Genomic DNA, 11,314 nt, shown 5'->3' on the forward strand with positions numbered 1-11,314 from the left:
CAACAATTATTAATTATATTATTAATCTCATCCTTTCAAAATAACTTTCCATTATTACATAATCGAGCTGCTTTTTAATGAGTCCAGGGACCAGGCCTCAACCAGCTACTGTGTAAAGCAATACACCCTTGTGCCTTTCCTAAAAGTGATCCTCATAATGCTGAAACTTATGCCCTCTGCGTATCTGTCTCTTTAAAGGTGAGAGGAGAGGTCTCTATAAAATCCCTTCTCTGGAGTCCTGTAGTGTTGTGGTTAGAGCACTCGCCTCCTGTGCACAATTGGCTGCCATATTTTGTCTGCAAAATATACAGTTAGTTCACTTTACAGTATATTCTGAGAAGCACTTTGGGACTCCTCCATGACATGATAAGGCATTATACCAAATGCAAGCATTGTGATTCTTATTATAATTATCTCATTTTGAGGCAGAAGTGTTACTAACCCATCAAGAATTCTCTTAATGTAAATGTATCTCTTTATTATATCTCTTTATTACACATTGTACATGGATGGATCCATTTGGTGTCATTTTTTTTACCCCAGAGCACTGCATGATAACGAAGTCATCATGTATAACGTGTGTCCAGTTAAAGATCACCAATGTCTGAATTTAAATGGATTCTGCATTTTAAAATAAATCAAATTATAAAAAGTTAAATTTAGGAAGCCTGATTGTATTGCAAACCAATCAAATTCATTATTGATGATTGATGCATTTACTGTATAGTAAAGCGAGAGACCTGGGTTCGATTCCCAGCAAGGTGAAACCTTGGGCAAGTTTCCTTACTCCAGACGCCTGATAATAATCCCTCAAAAAAAAAAATTGGTCATTTCAATCCACGACTGTTTGTGGGACACTGCTGTGCGCAATTGGCTACTGCATTTCGCCCACAAATATACAGTCAATTCACTTTACAGTCTATTCTGTGAAGCACTTTGAGATGTCTAGAAGACGTGAAAAGCGCTACATCAAATGCAAGGATTATTATTAAATCTCTCTGATAGATATTAATTAATCCTAGGCACATGATGGTACAAGCATCTCCTGAGTAAGAGAAATATCTGGTCCTTCAATGCTTTGAGACATGCGAGACGCTATGTAAATTCAAGTTGTTAAACGTAATGACACCTTGAGATTTCAGTTACTGTTGTACAGGAGACAGTTGAAGGCAGGCTTGGGGAGTGGGACTATGCTTCTCACTCCAAAATAGCACATTCTAAAAAGCTTCCAGCCACAGCGATAGATGTCAAGAAACTCACTCTTTATCAATGAATCCCAAAGTGAGAGATAATAAAAGCAATTCTTCCATTTGATACAGCACCATTTACATCAAGAGAACGTCTCAAAGAGATGACAACAACAACAACTTGGATTTATATAGCGCCCTCCACGCCGGACGGCGTCTCAGAGCGCTTATAACTATTACAATAGCTACAAATAGTGAAGCTATCAATGCTCTCTCTAATTCAACTACTGTAGATAAGATGAACTTTAAATTTGATTTCTTAGCAAAAATATTCAAAGATTCACTGGTATTTTGGGGTAAGATTTGTTGCGTCTTTCTCAGCAGTGACAATGTTTTGATGTTAGCGAGATATGTACTGTTCACTTTGTTGCAGTTTTGTTTCACTGATGGGTTCAGTGTTTGGATTACATTTCTTTATTCTGGACCATTGAAGATCAATAATAATAATCCTTACATTTGATATAGCGCCTTATCATGTCGTTGAGACGTCTCAAAGTGCTTCACGGAATATACTGTAAAGTGAATTGACTGTATTTTGTGGGCAAAATGACAGCAGTGTCCCACAAACAGTTGTGGATTGAGTGACCAAATTATTATTATCATTGTGGTATCTGCTCTTTCTCTCCTTTTTCAGTCTTTAGAGGCATTTAGTAGTCTTTACTAGTCTTTAGAGGCATTTAGTGTCGCTGCCACCTTTTATTCTGGCCTTCAGATTGTTTGGTGACAAGAAAGGACACCCAGATGTTGAGGGCAATAAAGTTGATGCACGAGTCAGAAGTTTTCTGATTGAAGGCCTGCATGGGGAATTGAGTTCACAGTGTAGGCTGACACTCCACTCCAGGAAAATACAGGTAGCATTTTTGAAAGAACTCATTTTCATATGAGGTTTTTAACCTGGGGACTTTTTGGAACTCCATCCCACATTCTCCTCGCCTCACCCCTCACTTGCCTCCTTCAAGGGTAATCTCAAGACCCTCTTCTTCGACTACTCCTTTGGTCACCCTCCTACCCCTACCCTCCCTGCCCTCCACCCCTCCTGATCCTAAACCCCAGTGAAAGGCACCTTGAGATGTTCTTCCGAAGTGAAAGGCGCTACACAAATATGCTTGTTCAGGTAGCGATTAAAAATCCATGGCACTGCTCACAAAGAGAAGGGAGGGTCTCCCGCTGTTCTGACCAATTCTGGATTTATTGGTCATTCACTCCAAGGCTGAATGTAGGAATTTGCTGACACAAAGTTTCTTTTTGAATAGTGCCATGCGATCTCTAACATCCACTTGGACAGAACCTCATGCCATCCAAAGGATGGCACCACTGATAATGCAGCTCTCTCCAGGACTGCATTGGAGTGTTACCCTAGACTATAAACTCCCAATATCCCAACACAGAGCTTGAACCTACAATCTTCTAACCCAGCGGGCAGTGTGCTACCAACTGAGCCAGGCTGACAAAATATATTTTCTGCTTGTGAAAGTACATTGGATTAAGATATTTTTGGGTTACCTCAAGACCAAGATCTGATACCACTACTACTACTAATAATAATAATTTGGTCACTCAACCAACAACTATTTGCAGGGGGACACTGCTGTGCAAAATTGGCTGCCACGTTTCACCCACAAAATATAGTCAATTCACTTTACAGTATAATCTGTGAAACAACAACGTGAAGGCGCAATATCAGATGCAAGGATTATTATATTCTTTCTGAGGTGTGTGGTGAGCAACTGCATTGTTAAACGTTGAAGGATTGCCATCCTGTGGCACTGCTGAGAAACTGAAAGTTTGTTCACCTAAAAAGGATAACAGCAAGCAATGTCTTTTCCCTCCACGAGGGGCATATCTCAGCCTGGACATGTATCCTATTGAGCTGGTAACATCTTGTACAAATTCAAATACACATGTTGACAGGTTTGGATTTACAAATATTTAGGAAGGATGTACAGCACAAAAACAGGCCACTCTGCCCAACCAGTCCATGTTTATATTCCGGTGTTTGTGCTTGACACGAGTCTCCACATTCCTTACTCTCTCCCATATCCTTCTATTCCCCTCTCCCTCATGTGAAGGTCTAGGTTTCTCTTAAATCCATCTATTGGCAAATATGAGTAACAGCTATTTTACAATTACTGTAAGTGGAATTGCATAGTGTCGGCGTTGCTAAAATAACTATAATATTTCTTGCATTTGACGTAGCTTCCCTGATGTAGCATCTCTGTTGCCTTCAACAACATTGACCACTCTATCCTCATCCACTGCCTCTCCTCTCAACCTTCATGGTTTGGACCTTGACTGGTTCAGATCATACCTCTCACATGGCCTCCACTTCATCTCCACAAACAGTTTCTCCTCCAGCCCCCGCACCGTCTCGTGCAATGTTCCTCAGGGCTCTGTACTTGGTCCCTCCTCTTCAATATCTATTTGCTCCCTCTTGGTGACATCATCCGCAGACATGAGGTCAACTTCCACATGTTTGCGGATGACACCCAACTCTATCTCTCTGCCTTCACCCTTGACTCCAGGACCACTGCTGTCCTGACAGAATATCTGTCAGACATCAAGTCCAGGATGAGAGCGAACTTTCTTCAGTTGAACGTCAACAAGACCGAGGCTCTCCTGATTGGCTCCCGTCAGCGCCTCCTCACCTCAGGCGCTGACAGTATCATCATCCATGGTTGCACACTCCACCTTACTAAGCCAGTCTGAAACCTTGGTGTCTTGTTTGACCCTCAACTATCCTTTCTACCCCACCTCTGTGCCATGACCTGCTTTGCCTTCCCCACCTCTGCAATATCGCCCGGCTCCTCCACTGTCTCACACCACAGGACGCCGAAACCCTCATTCATAACATCCAGCCTTGACTATACAAACTCCTTGCTTGTCGGCCTCCCCAACTCCTCCCTTCATAATCTGCAGATAATCCAGAACTCTGCAGCCCATGTCCTCTCCCGCACCAGGCTCTGTGACCCTATCACCCCCATCCTCGCCCGACTCCATTGGCTTCCCATCACACAGAGGATACAGTTCTAGATCCTACCCTCACCTTCAAAGCCCTCCATGGCCTCGCTCCCCCCCTACCTCTGCGACTTCCTAACCCCTACCCTCCTGCCCGCTCCCTCCACTCAGCGGACTCCAGCCTACTTCATATTCCCCACCTCGCTCACCCCACCATTTGCGGGCGAACCTTCTGCCGCTCTGCCCCCACCCTCTGGAACTCCAACCCGGAGTCTCTCCACTTTGACCCCTCCCTTGCCACCTTCAAGACCCATCTCAAGATCCTCCTCTTCGACCGTGCCTTTGGTCACCCTCCTTCCCCGCCTGCCCTCCACCCTCTCCAATCCCGCCCCCCCCAGCTCAGGTCCAGCACCTTGGGACATTCTCCTGACTTGAATGGCGCTATACAAATGTAATTTTGTTGTTGTTGGCTTTCACGTCAGGAGGATGTCTCAATTTGCTTCACAGTAGTAATAATAATAATCGTTGCGTTTGATATAGTACCTTATCGCAAAGTCGTGCACTACATTGCAGTGTCAGCCTAGAATTCAAAGTACTGATGCATGGCTTAAACCAACAATATTCTGATTTAAAAGAGGTGAGAGTCCCACCGACTGAGCTGGCTGACACCTCGATGGAACTGTACATCAAAGTATTTAAATTCTGTCCTTGTTAAATGAGATGTTAAACCGTGGTCCCATCTGCCTGCTAGGTGGATGTTAAAGATCCCATGGCACTATTCAAAATAGAGAAGGAAGTTTCTCTCTCCATTGTACTGGCCAACAATACCCCAAATAAAAATGTAAAAATGTCACGACTGTTTGTGGGACACTGCTGTGCGCAATTGGCTGAAAATTTCACCCACAAAATATGCAGTCAATTCACTTTACAGTATATTCTGTGAAGCGCTTTGAGACGTCTAAACGACGTGATAAGGCCTATATCAAATGCAAGAATTATTATTCGTAGTGTAGCAGCAGTAGTGTAGTAGTGTAGTTGTAGTAGCAGTAGTGTAGTAGCAGTAGTGCAGTAGGTGTAGTGTAGTAGCAGTAGTGTAGTAGTGTAGTAGCAATGGTGTAGCAGTGCGGTGTTGTAGTAGTATAGTGTAGTAGCAGTAGGATAGTAGTATAGCATAGTAGCTGTAGTGTAGTAGCAGTAGGGTAGTAGTGTGGTGTAGTAGTAGTGTAGTAGCAGTAGTGTAGCAGTTTGGTGTAGTAGCAGTAGTATAGTAGTGTAGTACTGGTGTTGTAGTGTAGTACTGGTGCAGTAGTGGTATAGTACTGGTCAGCGCCTTGGGACGTCCTCCCGACGTGAAAGGTGCTCTATAAATAGAATCTTGTTGTTGTTGTAGTAGTGTATTAGTAGTGTACTGGTGTAGTAGTGTAGTACACTGGTGTGGTAGTATAGCAGTAGTGTACTGGTGTAGTACTGGTGTAGTAATGGTCCAGTAATGGTGTGGTAGTGTAGTAGTCATGTAGTACTGGTGTAGTAGTGGTGTAGTACTGGTGCAGTAGTGGTGCAGTACTGGTGCAGTAGTGTATGTAGTAGTGTACCTGTGTGGTAGTGAAGCAGTGGTGTACTGGTGTAGGAGTGTAATACTGGTGTAGTAGTGTACTGGTGTAGCAGTGTACTGGTGTAGTAGTGTAGCAGTAGTATACTGGTGTAGCAGTGTAGCAGTAGTATAGTGGTGTAGTAGTGTAGCAGTAGTGAACTGGTGTAGTACTGGTGTAGTAGTGTAATAATGGTGTAGTAATGTACTGGTGTAGTAGTGTAGGAGTAGTGTACTGGTGTAGTACTGGTGTAGTAGTGTAATACTGGTGAAGTAGTGTAACAGTAGTGTACTGGTGCAGTAGCAATAGTGTACTGGTGTAGTACTGGTGTGCTGTTGTACTGGTGCAGTAGTGTAGTAGTAGTGTACTGCTGTACTGGTGCAGTAGTGGTGTAGTAGTAGTGTACTGGTGTAGCAGTAGTGTAGCTGTAGTGTAGCAGTAGTGTAGTGTTGCTATGGTGCAGTAGTGTAGCAGTAGTGCAAATTTCCTACGGTTGAATGTGAATAAGACTGAGGCCCTCCTGATTGGCTCACGCCAGCGCCTCAGCACCTCAGGCTCTGGCAACATCAACCTCCATGGTTGCACACTACAACTCACCGCCAGTCAGGAACCTCGGTGTCTTGTTCAACCCTCAATTGTCTTTTCTCCCCACATTCAAGCCATGACCCGCTCTGCCTTCCCTCACCTCCATAACATCACCCAACTCCGCCACTACCTCACCCCTCAGGCGCTGAAACTCTTGTTCATGCCTTCATCACCTCCAGACTCGACTATGCAAATGCCTGCTTGTCGGCTTCCCACTCCTCCCTCCACACTGCAGATAATCCAGAACTCTGCAGCCCGTGTCCTCTCCCGCACCAAACTCCGTGACCCCATCTCCCCCATTCTCGCCCGACTCCATTGGCTCCCTATCCTTCAGAGGATCCAGTTCAAGATCCTGGTCCTCATATACAAAGCCCCCCATGGCCTCCCCACCCTACCTCTGCGACCTCCTAATCCCCCACCAACCCGCCTGCTCCTCCACTCAGTCGGCTCCGGCCTAATCCATGTCCCCCAACTCACCCGCCCCACCATTGGCGGGAGAGTCCTCAGTCACTCTGTGCTGTAGTGCTGCAGTGTTGGTGCTGTGGTGTAGCAGTAGTGTGCTGGTGTAATTGTGCTGTGGTGCTGTGCTGGTGCTGTAATGGTGCTGGTGCTGTGGTGCAGTGCTGGTGCAATGCTGGTGCTGTGCTGGTGCTGTGGTGCAGTGCTGGTGCAGTGCTGGTGTTGTGCTGGTGCTGTGGTGGTGTGGTGCTGACGCTGTGGTGCTGTGCTGACGCTGTGGTGGTGCTGTAGTGTAGTGGTGCTGTCATAGTGCTGGTGTAGTGCAGTGCTGGTGCTGTCATGGTGCTGTGCTGGTGTGTTGGTGCTGGTGTAGTGGTGCAGTGCTGGTGTAGTAGTGCAGTGCTGGTGTGGTAGTGGTGGTGCTGGTGTAGTAGTACAGTGCTGGTGTGGTAGTGGTGGTGCTGGTGTAGTAGTACAGTGCTGGTGTGGTGGTGCAGTGCTGGTGTGGTGGTGCAGTGCTGGTGTGGTGGTGCAGTGCTGGTGTGGTGGTGCAGTGCTGGTGTGGTGGTGCAGTGCTGGTGTGGTGGTGCAGTGCTGGTGTGGTGGTGCAGTGCTGGTGTAGTGGTGCAGTGCTGGTGTGGTAGTACAGTGCTGGTGTAGTAGTGCAATGCTGGTGTAGTGGCGGCGCTGGTGTAGTGGCGCAGTGCTGGTGTAGTGGTGCAGTGCTGGTGTGGTAGTACAGTGCTGGTGTGGTGGTGTAGTGGTGCTGTGCAGGTATGGTGGTGCTGTAATAGTAGTGCTGGTGTAGTGGTGCTGTGCTGGTGTAGTGGTGCAATGCTGGTGTAGTGGCGGCGCTGGTGTAGTGGTGCAGTGCTGGTGTAGTGGTGCAGTGCTGGTGTGGTAGTACAGTGCTGGTGTGGTAGTGGCGGTGCTGGTGTAGTGGTGCAGTGCTGGTGTGGTGGTGCAGTGCTGGTGTAGTGGTAGTGCTGGTGTAGTGGTGCAGTGCTGGTGTGGTGGTGCTGGTGTAGTGGGGCAGTGCTGGTGTAGTGGTGCAGTGCTGGTGTAGTGGTGCAGTGCTGGTGTAGTGGCGGCGCTGGTGTAGTGGTGCGGTGGTGCTGTGCAGGTATGGTGGTGCTGTAATAGTAGTGCTGGTGTAGTGGTGCTGTGCTGCAATGGTGCTATGCTGGTGCAGTGTTGCAGTGCTGGTGGTGCAGTGCTGGTGTAGTGGCGCTGGTGTAGTGCTGGTGGTGCAGTGGTGCAGTGCTGGTGGTGCAGTGTTGCGTGCGCTGTGCAGTGTTGCAGTGCTGGTGGTGCAGTGGTGTTGCAGTGCTGGTGGTGCAGTGGTGTTGCAGTGCTGGTGTGCAGTGCTTGAGCAGTGGTGGTGCAGTGGTGTTGCAGTGCTGGTGATGCAGTGGTGTTGCAGTGCTGGTGGTGCAGTGTTGCAGTGCTGGTGGTGCAGTGCTGGTGATGCAGTGGTGTTGCAGTGCTGGTGGTGCAGTGTTGCAGTGCTGGTGATGCAGTGGTGTTGCAGTGCTGGTGGTGCAGTGCTGGTGGTGCAGTGTTGGTGGTGCAGTGTTGCAGTGCTGGTGATGCAGTGCTGGTGATGCAGTGGTGTTGCAGTGCTGGTGGTGCAATGTTGCAGTGCTGGTGATGCAGTGGTGTTGCAGTGCTGGTGGTGCAGTGGTTGCAGTGCTGGTGGTGCAGTGTTGCAGTGCTGGTGGTGCAGTGTTGCAGTGCTGGTGATGCAGTGGTGTTGCAGTGCTGGTGGTGCAATGTTGCAGTGCTGGTGATGCAGTGGTGTTGCAGTGCTGGTGGTGCAGTGGTGTTGCAGTGCTGGTGGTGCAGTGGTGTTGCAGTGCTGGTGGTGCAGTGGTGTTGCAGTGCTGGTGGTGCAGTGTTGCAGTGTTGGTGGTGCAGTGGTGTTGCAGTGCTGGTGATGCAGTGGTGTTGCAGTGCTGGTGGTGCAGTGGTGTTGCAGTGCTGGTGGTGCAGTGGTGTTGCAGTGCTGGTGGTGCAATGTTGCAGTGCTGGTGATGCAGTAGTGTTGCAGTGCTGGTGGTGCAGTGTTGCAGTGCTGGTGGTGCAGTGTTGCAGTGCTGGTGGTGCAGTGTTGCAGTGTTGGTGGTGCAGTGGTGTTGCAGTGCTGGTGGTGCAGTGGTGTTGCAGTGGTGGTGTTGCAGTGCTGGTGGTGCAGTGGTGTTGCAGTGCTGGTGGTGCAGTGTTGCAGTGCTGGTGTTGCAGTGCTGGTGGTGCAGTGTTGCAGTGCTGGTGGTGCAGTGGTGTTGCAGTGTTGGTGGTGCAGTGGTGTTGCAGTGCTGGTGGTGCAGTGTTGCAGTGCTGGTGGTGCAGTGGTGTTGCAGTGCTGGTGGTGCAGTGGTGTTGCAGTGCTGGTGGTGCAGTGGTGTTGCAGTGCTGGTGGTGCAGTGTTGCAGTGCTGGTGATGCAGTGGTGTTGCAGTGCTGGTGGTGCAGTGTTGCAGTGCTGGTGGTGCAGTGTTGCAGTGTTGGTGGTGCAGTGGTGTTGCAGTGCTGGTGGTGCAGTGTTGCAGTGCTGGTGGTGCAGTGGTGTTGCAGTGCTGGTGGTGCAGTGGTGTTGCAGTGCTGGTGGTGCAGTGGTGTTGCAGTGCTGGTGGTGCAGTGGTGTTGCAGTGCTGGTGGTGCAGTGTTGCAGTGTTGGTGGTGCAGTGGTGTTGCAGTGCTGGTGGTGCAGTGTTGCAGTGCTGGTGGTGCAGTGGTGTTGCAGTGCTGGTGGTGCAGTGGTGTTGCAGTGCTGGTGGTGCAGTGGTGTTGCAGTGCTGGTGATGCAGTGGTGTTGCAGTGCTGGTGGTGCAGTGTTGCAGTGCTGGTGTTGCAGTGCTGGTGGTGCAGTGGTGTTGCAGTGCTGGTGATGCAGTGTTGCAGTGCTGGTGGTGCAGTGTTGCAGTGCTGGTGGTGCAGTGATGGTGTAACTGCCAATCACCGGGTTCTGGGGCAGTGCGGAGTGATCAGCACTGACCTCTGTGAGCGCTACACCCGCACTCCCCCCCGGGGCGGGGATACACTTCCGGGGTCACGGTCTGACTTCCGGAAATGACGGAATTCCAACTGTCAGCGGACTCTGAGGGTGAGTGAGAGACGCTGTGGGGGTCTATGGGGGTGTGGGGTGTGTGTGTGTGGGGGGTTATGGGGTGTGGGGGCTGTGGGGATGTGGGGGTTATGGGGTGTGGGTGGGGGGGATTATGGGGGGGCTATGGGGGTGTGGGTGGGGTGTGTGGGGGCTATGGAGGTGTGGGGTGTGTATATGTGTGGGGGGTATGGGGGCTGTGGGGGGCTATGGGGTGTGGGGGTCTATGGGGGTGTGGGGGTTATGGGGGTGTGGGGTGGGGTGTGTGTGTGGGGGGGTGGGGTGGTGTGTGGGGGGTGTGTGTGTGTGGGGGCGGTGTGTGGGGTGTGTGGGGGGGTGGGGTGTGTGGGGGGGTGGGGTGTGTGTGTGTGGGGTGTGTGGGGTGGTGGGGTGTGTGTGTGGGGGGTGTGTGGGGGGGTGGGGGTGTGTGGGGGGGGTGTGGTGGGGGGGGGGGTGTGTGTGGGGGGGTGGGGTGTGTGTGTGTGGGGGTGTGTGGTGGGGGTGGTGTGTGGGGGTGGGTGTGTGTGTGGGGGGTGGTGTGTGTGTGTGGGGGTGTGTGGGGGGGTGCGGTGTGTGTGGGGGGGTGCGGTGTGTGTGTGAGGGTGGGGTGTGTGTGTGTGTGGGGGTGTGGGGTGGGTGGGTGTGTGGGGGGGTGGGGTGTGTGTGGGTGGTGTGGTGGGGGTGGGGTGTGTGTGGGGTGTGGGGTGTGTGTGTGGTGGGTGTGTGTGGGGGGTGGGGTGTGTGTGGGGGGGGTGTGTGTGGGTGTGTGGGGGGGTGTGTGTGTGTGGGGTGTGTGTGTGGGGTGTGTGTGTGGGGGGTGGGGTGTGTGTGTGGGGGTGTGTGGGGGGGGTGTGTGTGTGGGGGGGGTGGGGTGTGTGTGTGGGGGGTGTGTGTGTGGGGGGTGTGTGTGGGGGGGGGGTGTGGTGTGTGGTGGGGGGGTGGTGTGTGGGGGGTGGGGTGTGTGTGTGTGCGGGTGTGTGTGTGTGTGTGTGGGGTGTGTGTGTGGGGGTTGTGTGTGGGGGGTGTGGTGTGGGTGTGTGTGTGTGGGGGGTGAGTGAGTGTGTGTGGGGTGTGTGTGTGTGGGGTGTGTGTGTGGGGGGTGTGTGGGGGGGGTGGGTGTGTGTGTGTGGGAGTGGTGTGTGGGGGGTGGGGTGTGTGGGGGGGGTGGGGTGTGTGTGTGGGGGGTGTGTGTGTGGGGGGTGTGTGTGGGGGGTGTGGGTGGGTGTGTGTATGGGGGGTGGGGTGTGTGTGGGGGGTGGGGTGTGTGTGGGGGGTGGTCGGTGTGTGTGTGGTGGGGTGGGTGTGTGTGGGGGTGGAGTGTGTGTGTGGTGGGGTGGGGTGTGTGGTGGGGGGGGTGGGTGTGTGGGGGGGTGGGGT

At 51.2% G+C, this 11,314-nt stretch overlaps 1 protein-coding gene across 1 annotated transcript in view; it reads left to right on the plus strand.

Moving 5' to 3' along the window:
• The first annotated feature begins 9,905 nt into the window (after nucleotides 1-9,905).
• The window catches only part of ubox5 (U-box domain containing 5), a 17,206-nt gene continuing 15,797 nt past the window's right edge, over nucleotides 9,906-11,314 (plus strand). Inside the window, exon 1 of the mRNA XM_042343584.1 lies at nucleotides 9,906-9,937. The gene's annotated coding sequence lies outside the window, so the exon portion shown is untranslated. The remainder of the gene's footprint in view (nucleotides 9,938-11,314) is intronic.

The sequence above is a fragment of the Callorhinchus milii genome, unplaced genomic scaffold (assembly GCF_018977255.1).
Source record: "Callorhinchus milii isolate IMCB2004 unplaced genomic scaffold, IMCB_Cmil_1.0 Scaffold1, whole genome shotgun sequence".
NCBI classification, from domain to species: Eukaryota; Metazoa; Chordata; class Chondrichthyes; order Chimaeriformes; family Callorhinchidae; genus Callorhinchus; species Callorhinchus milii.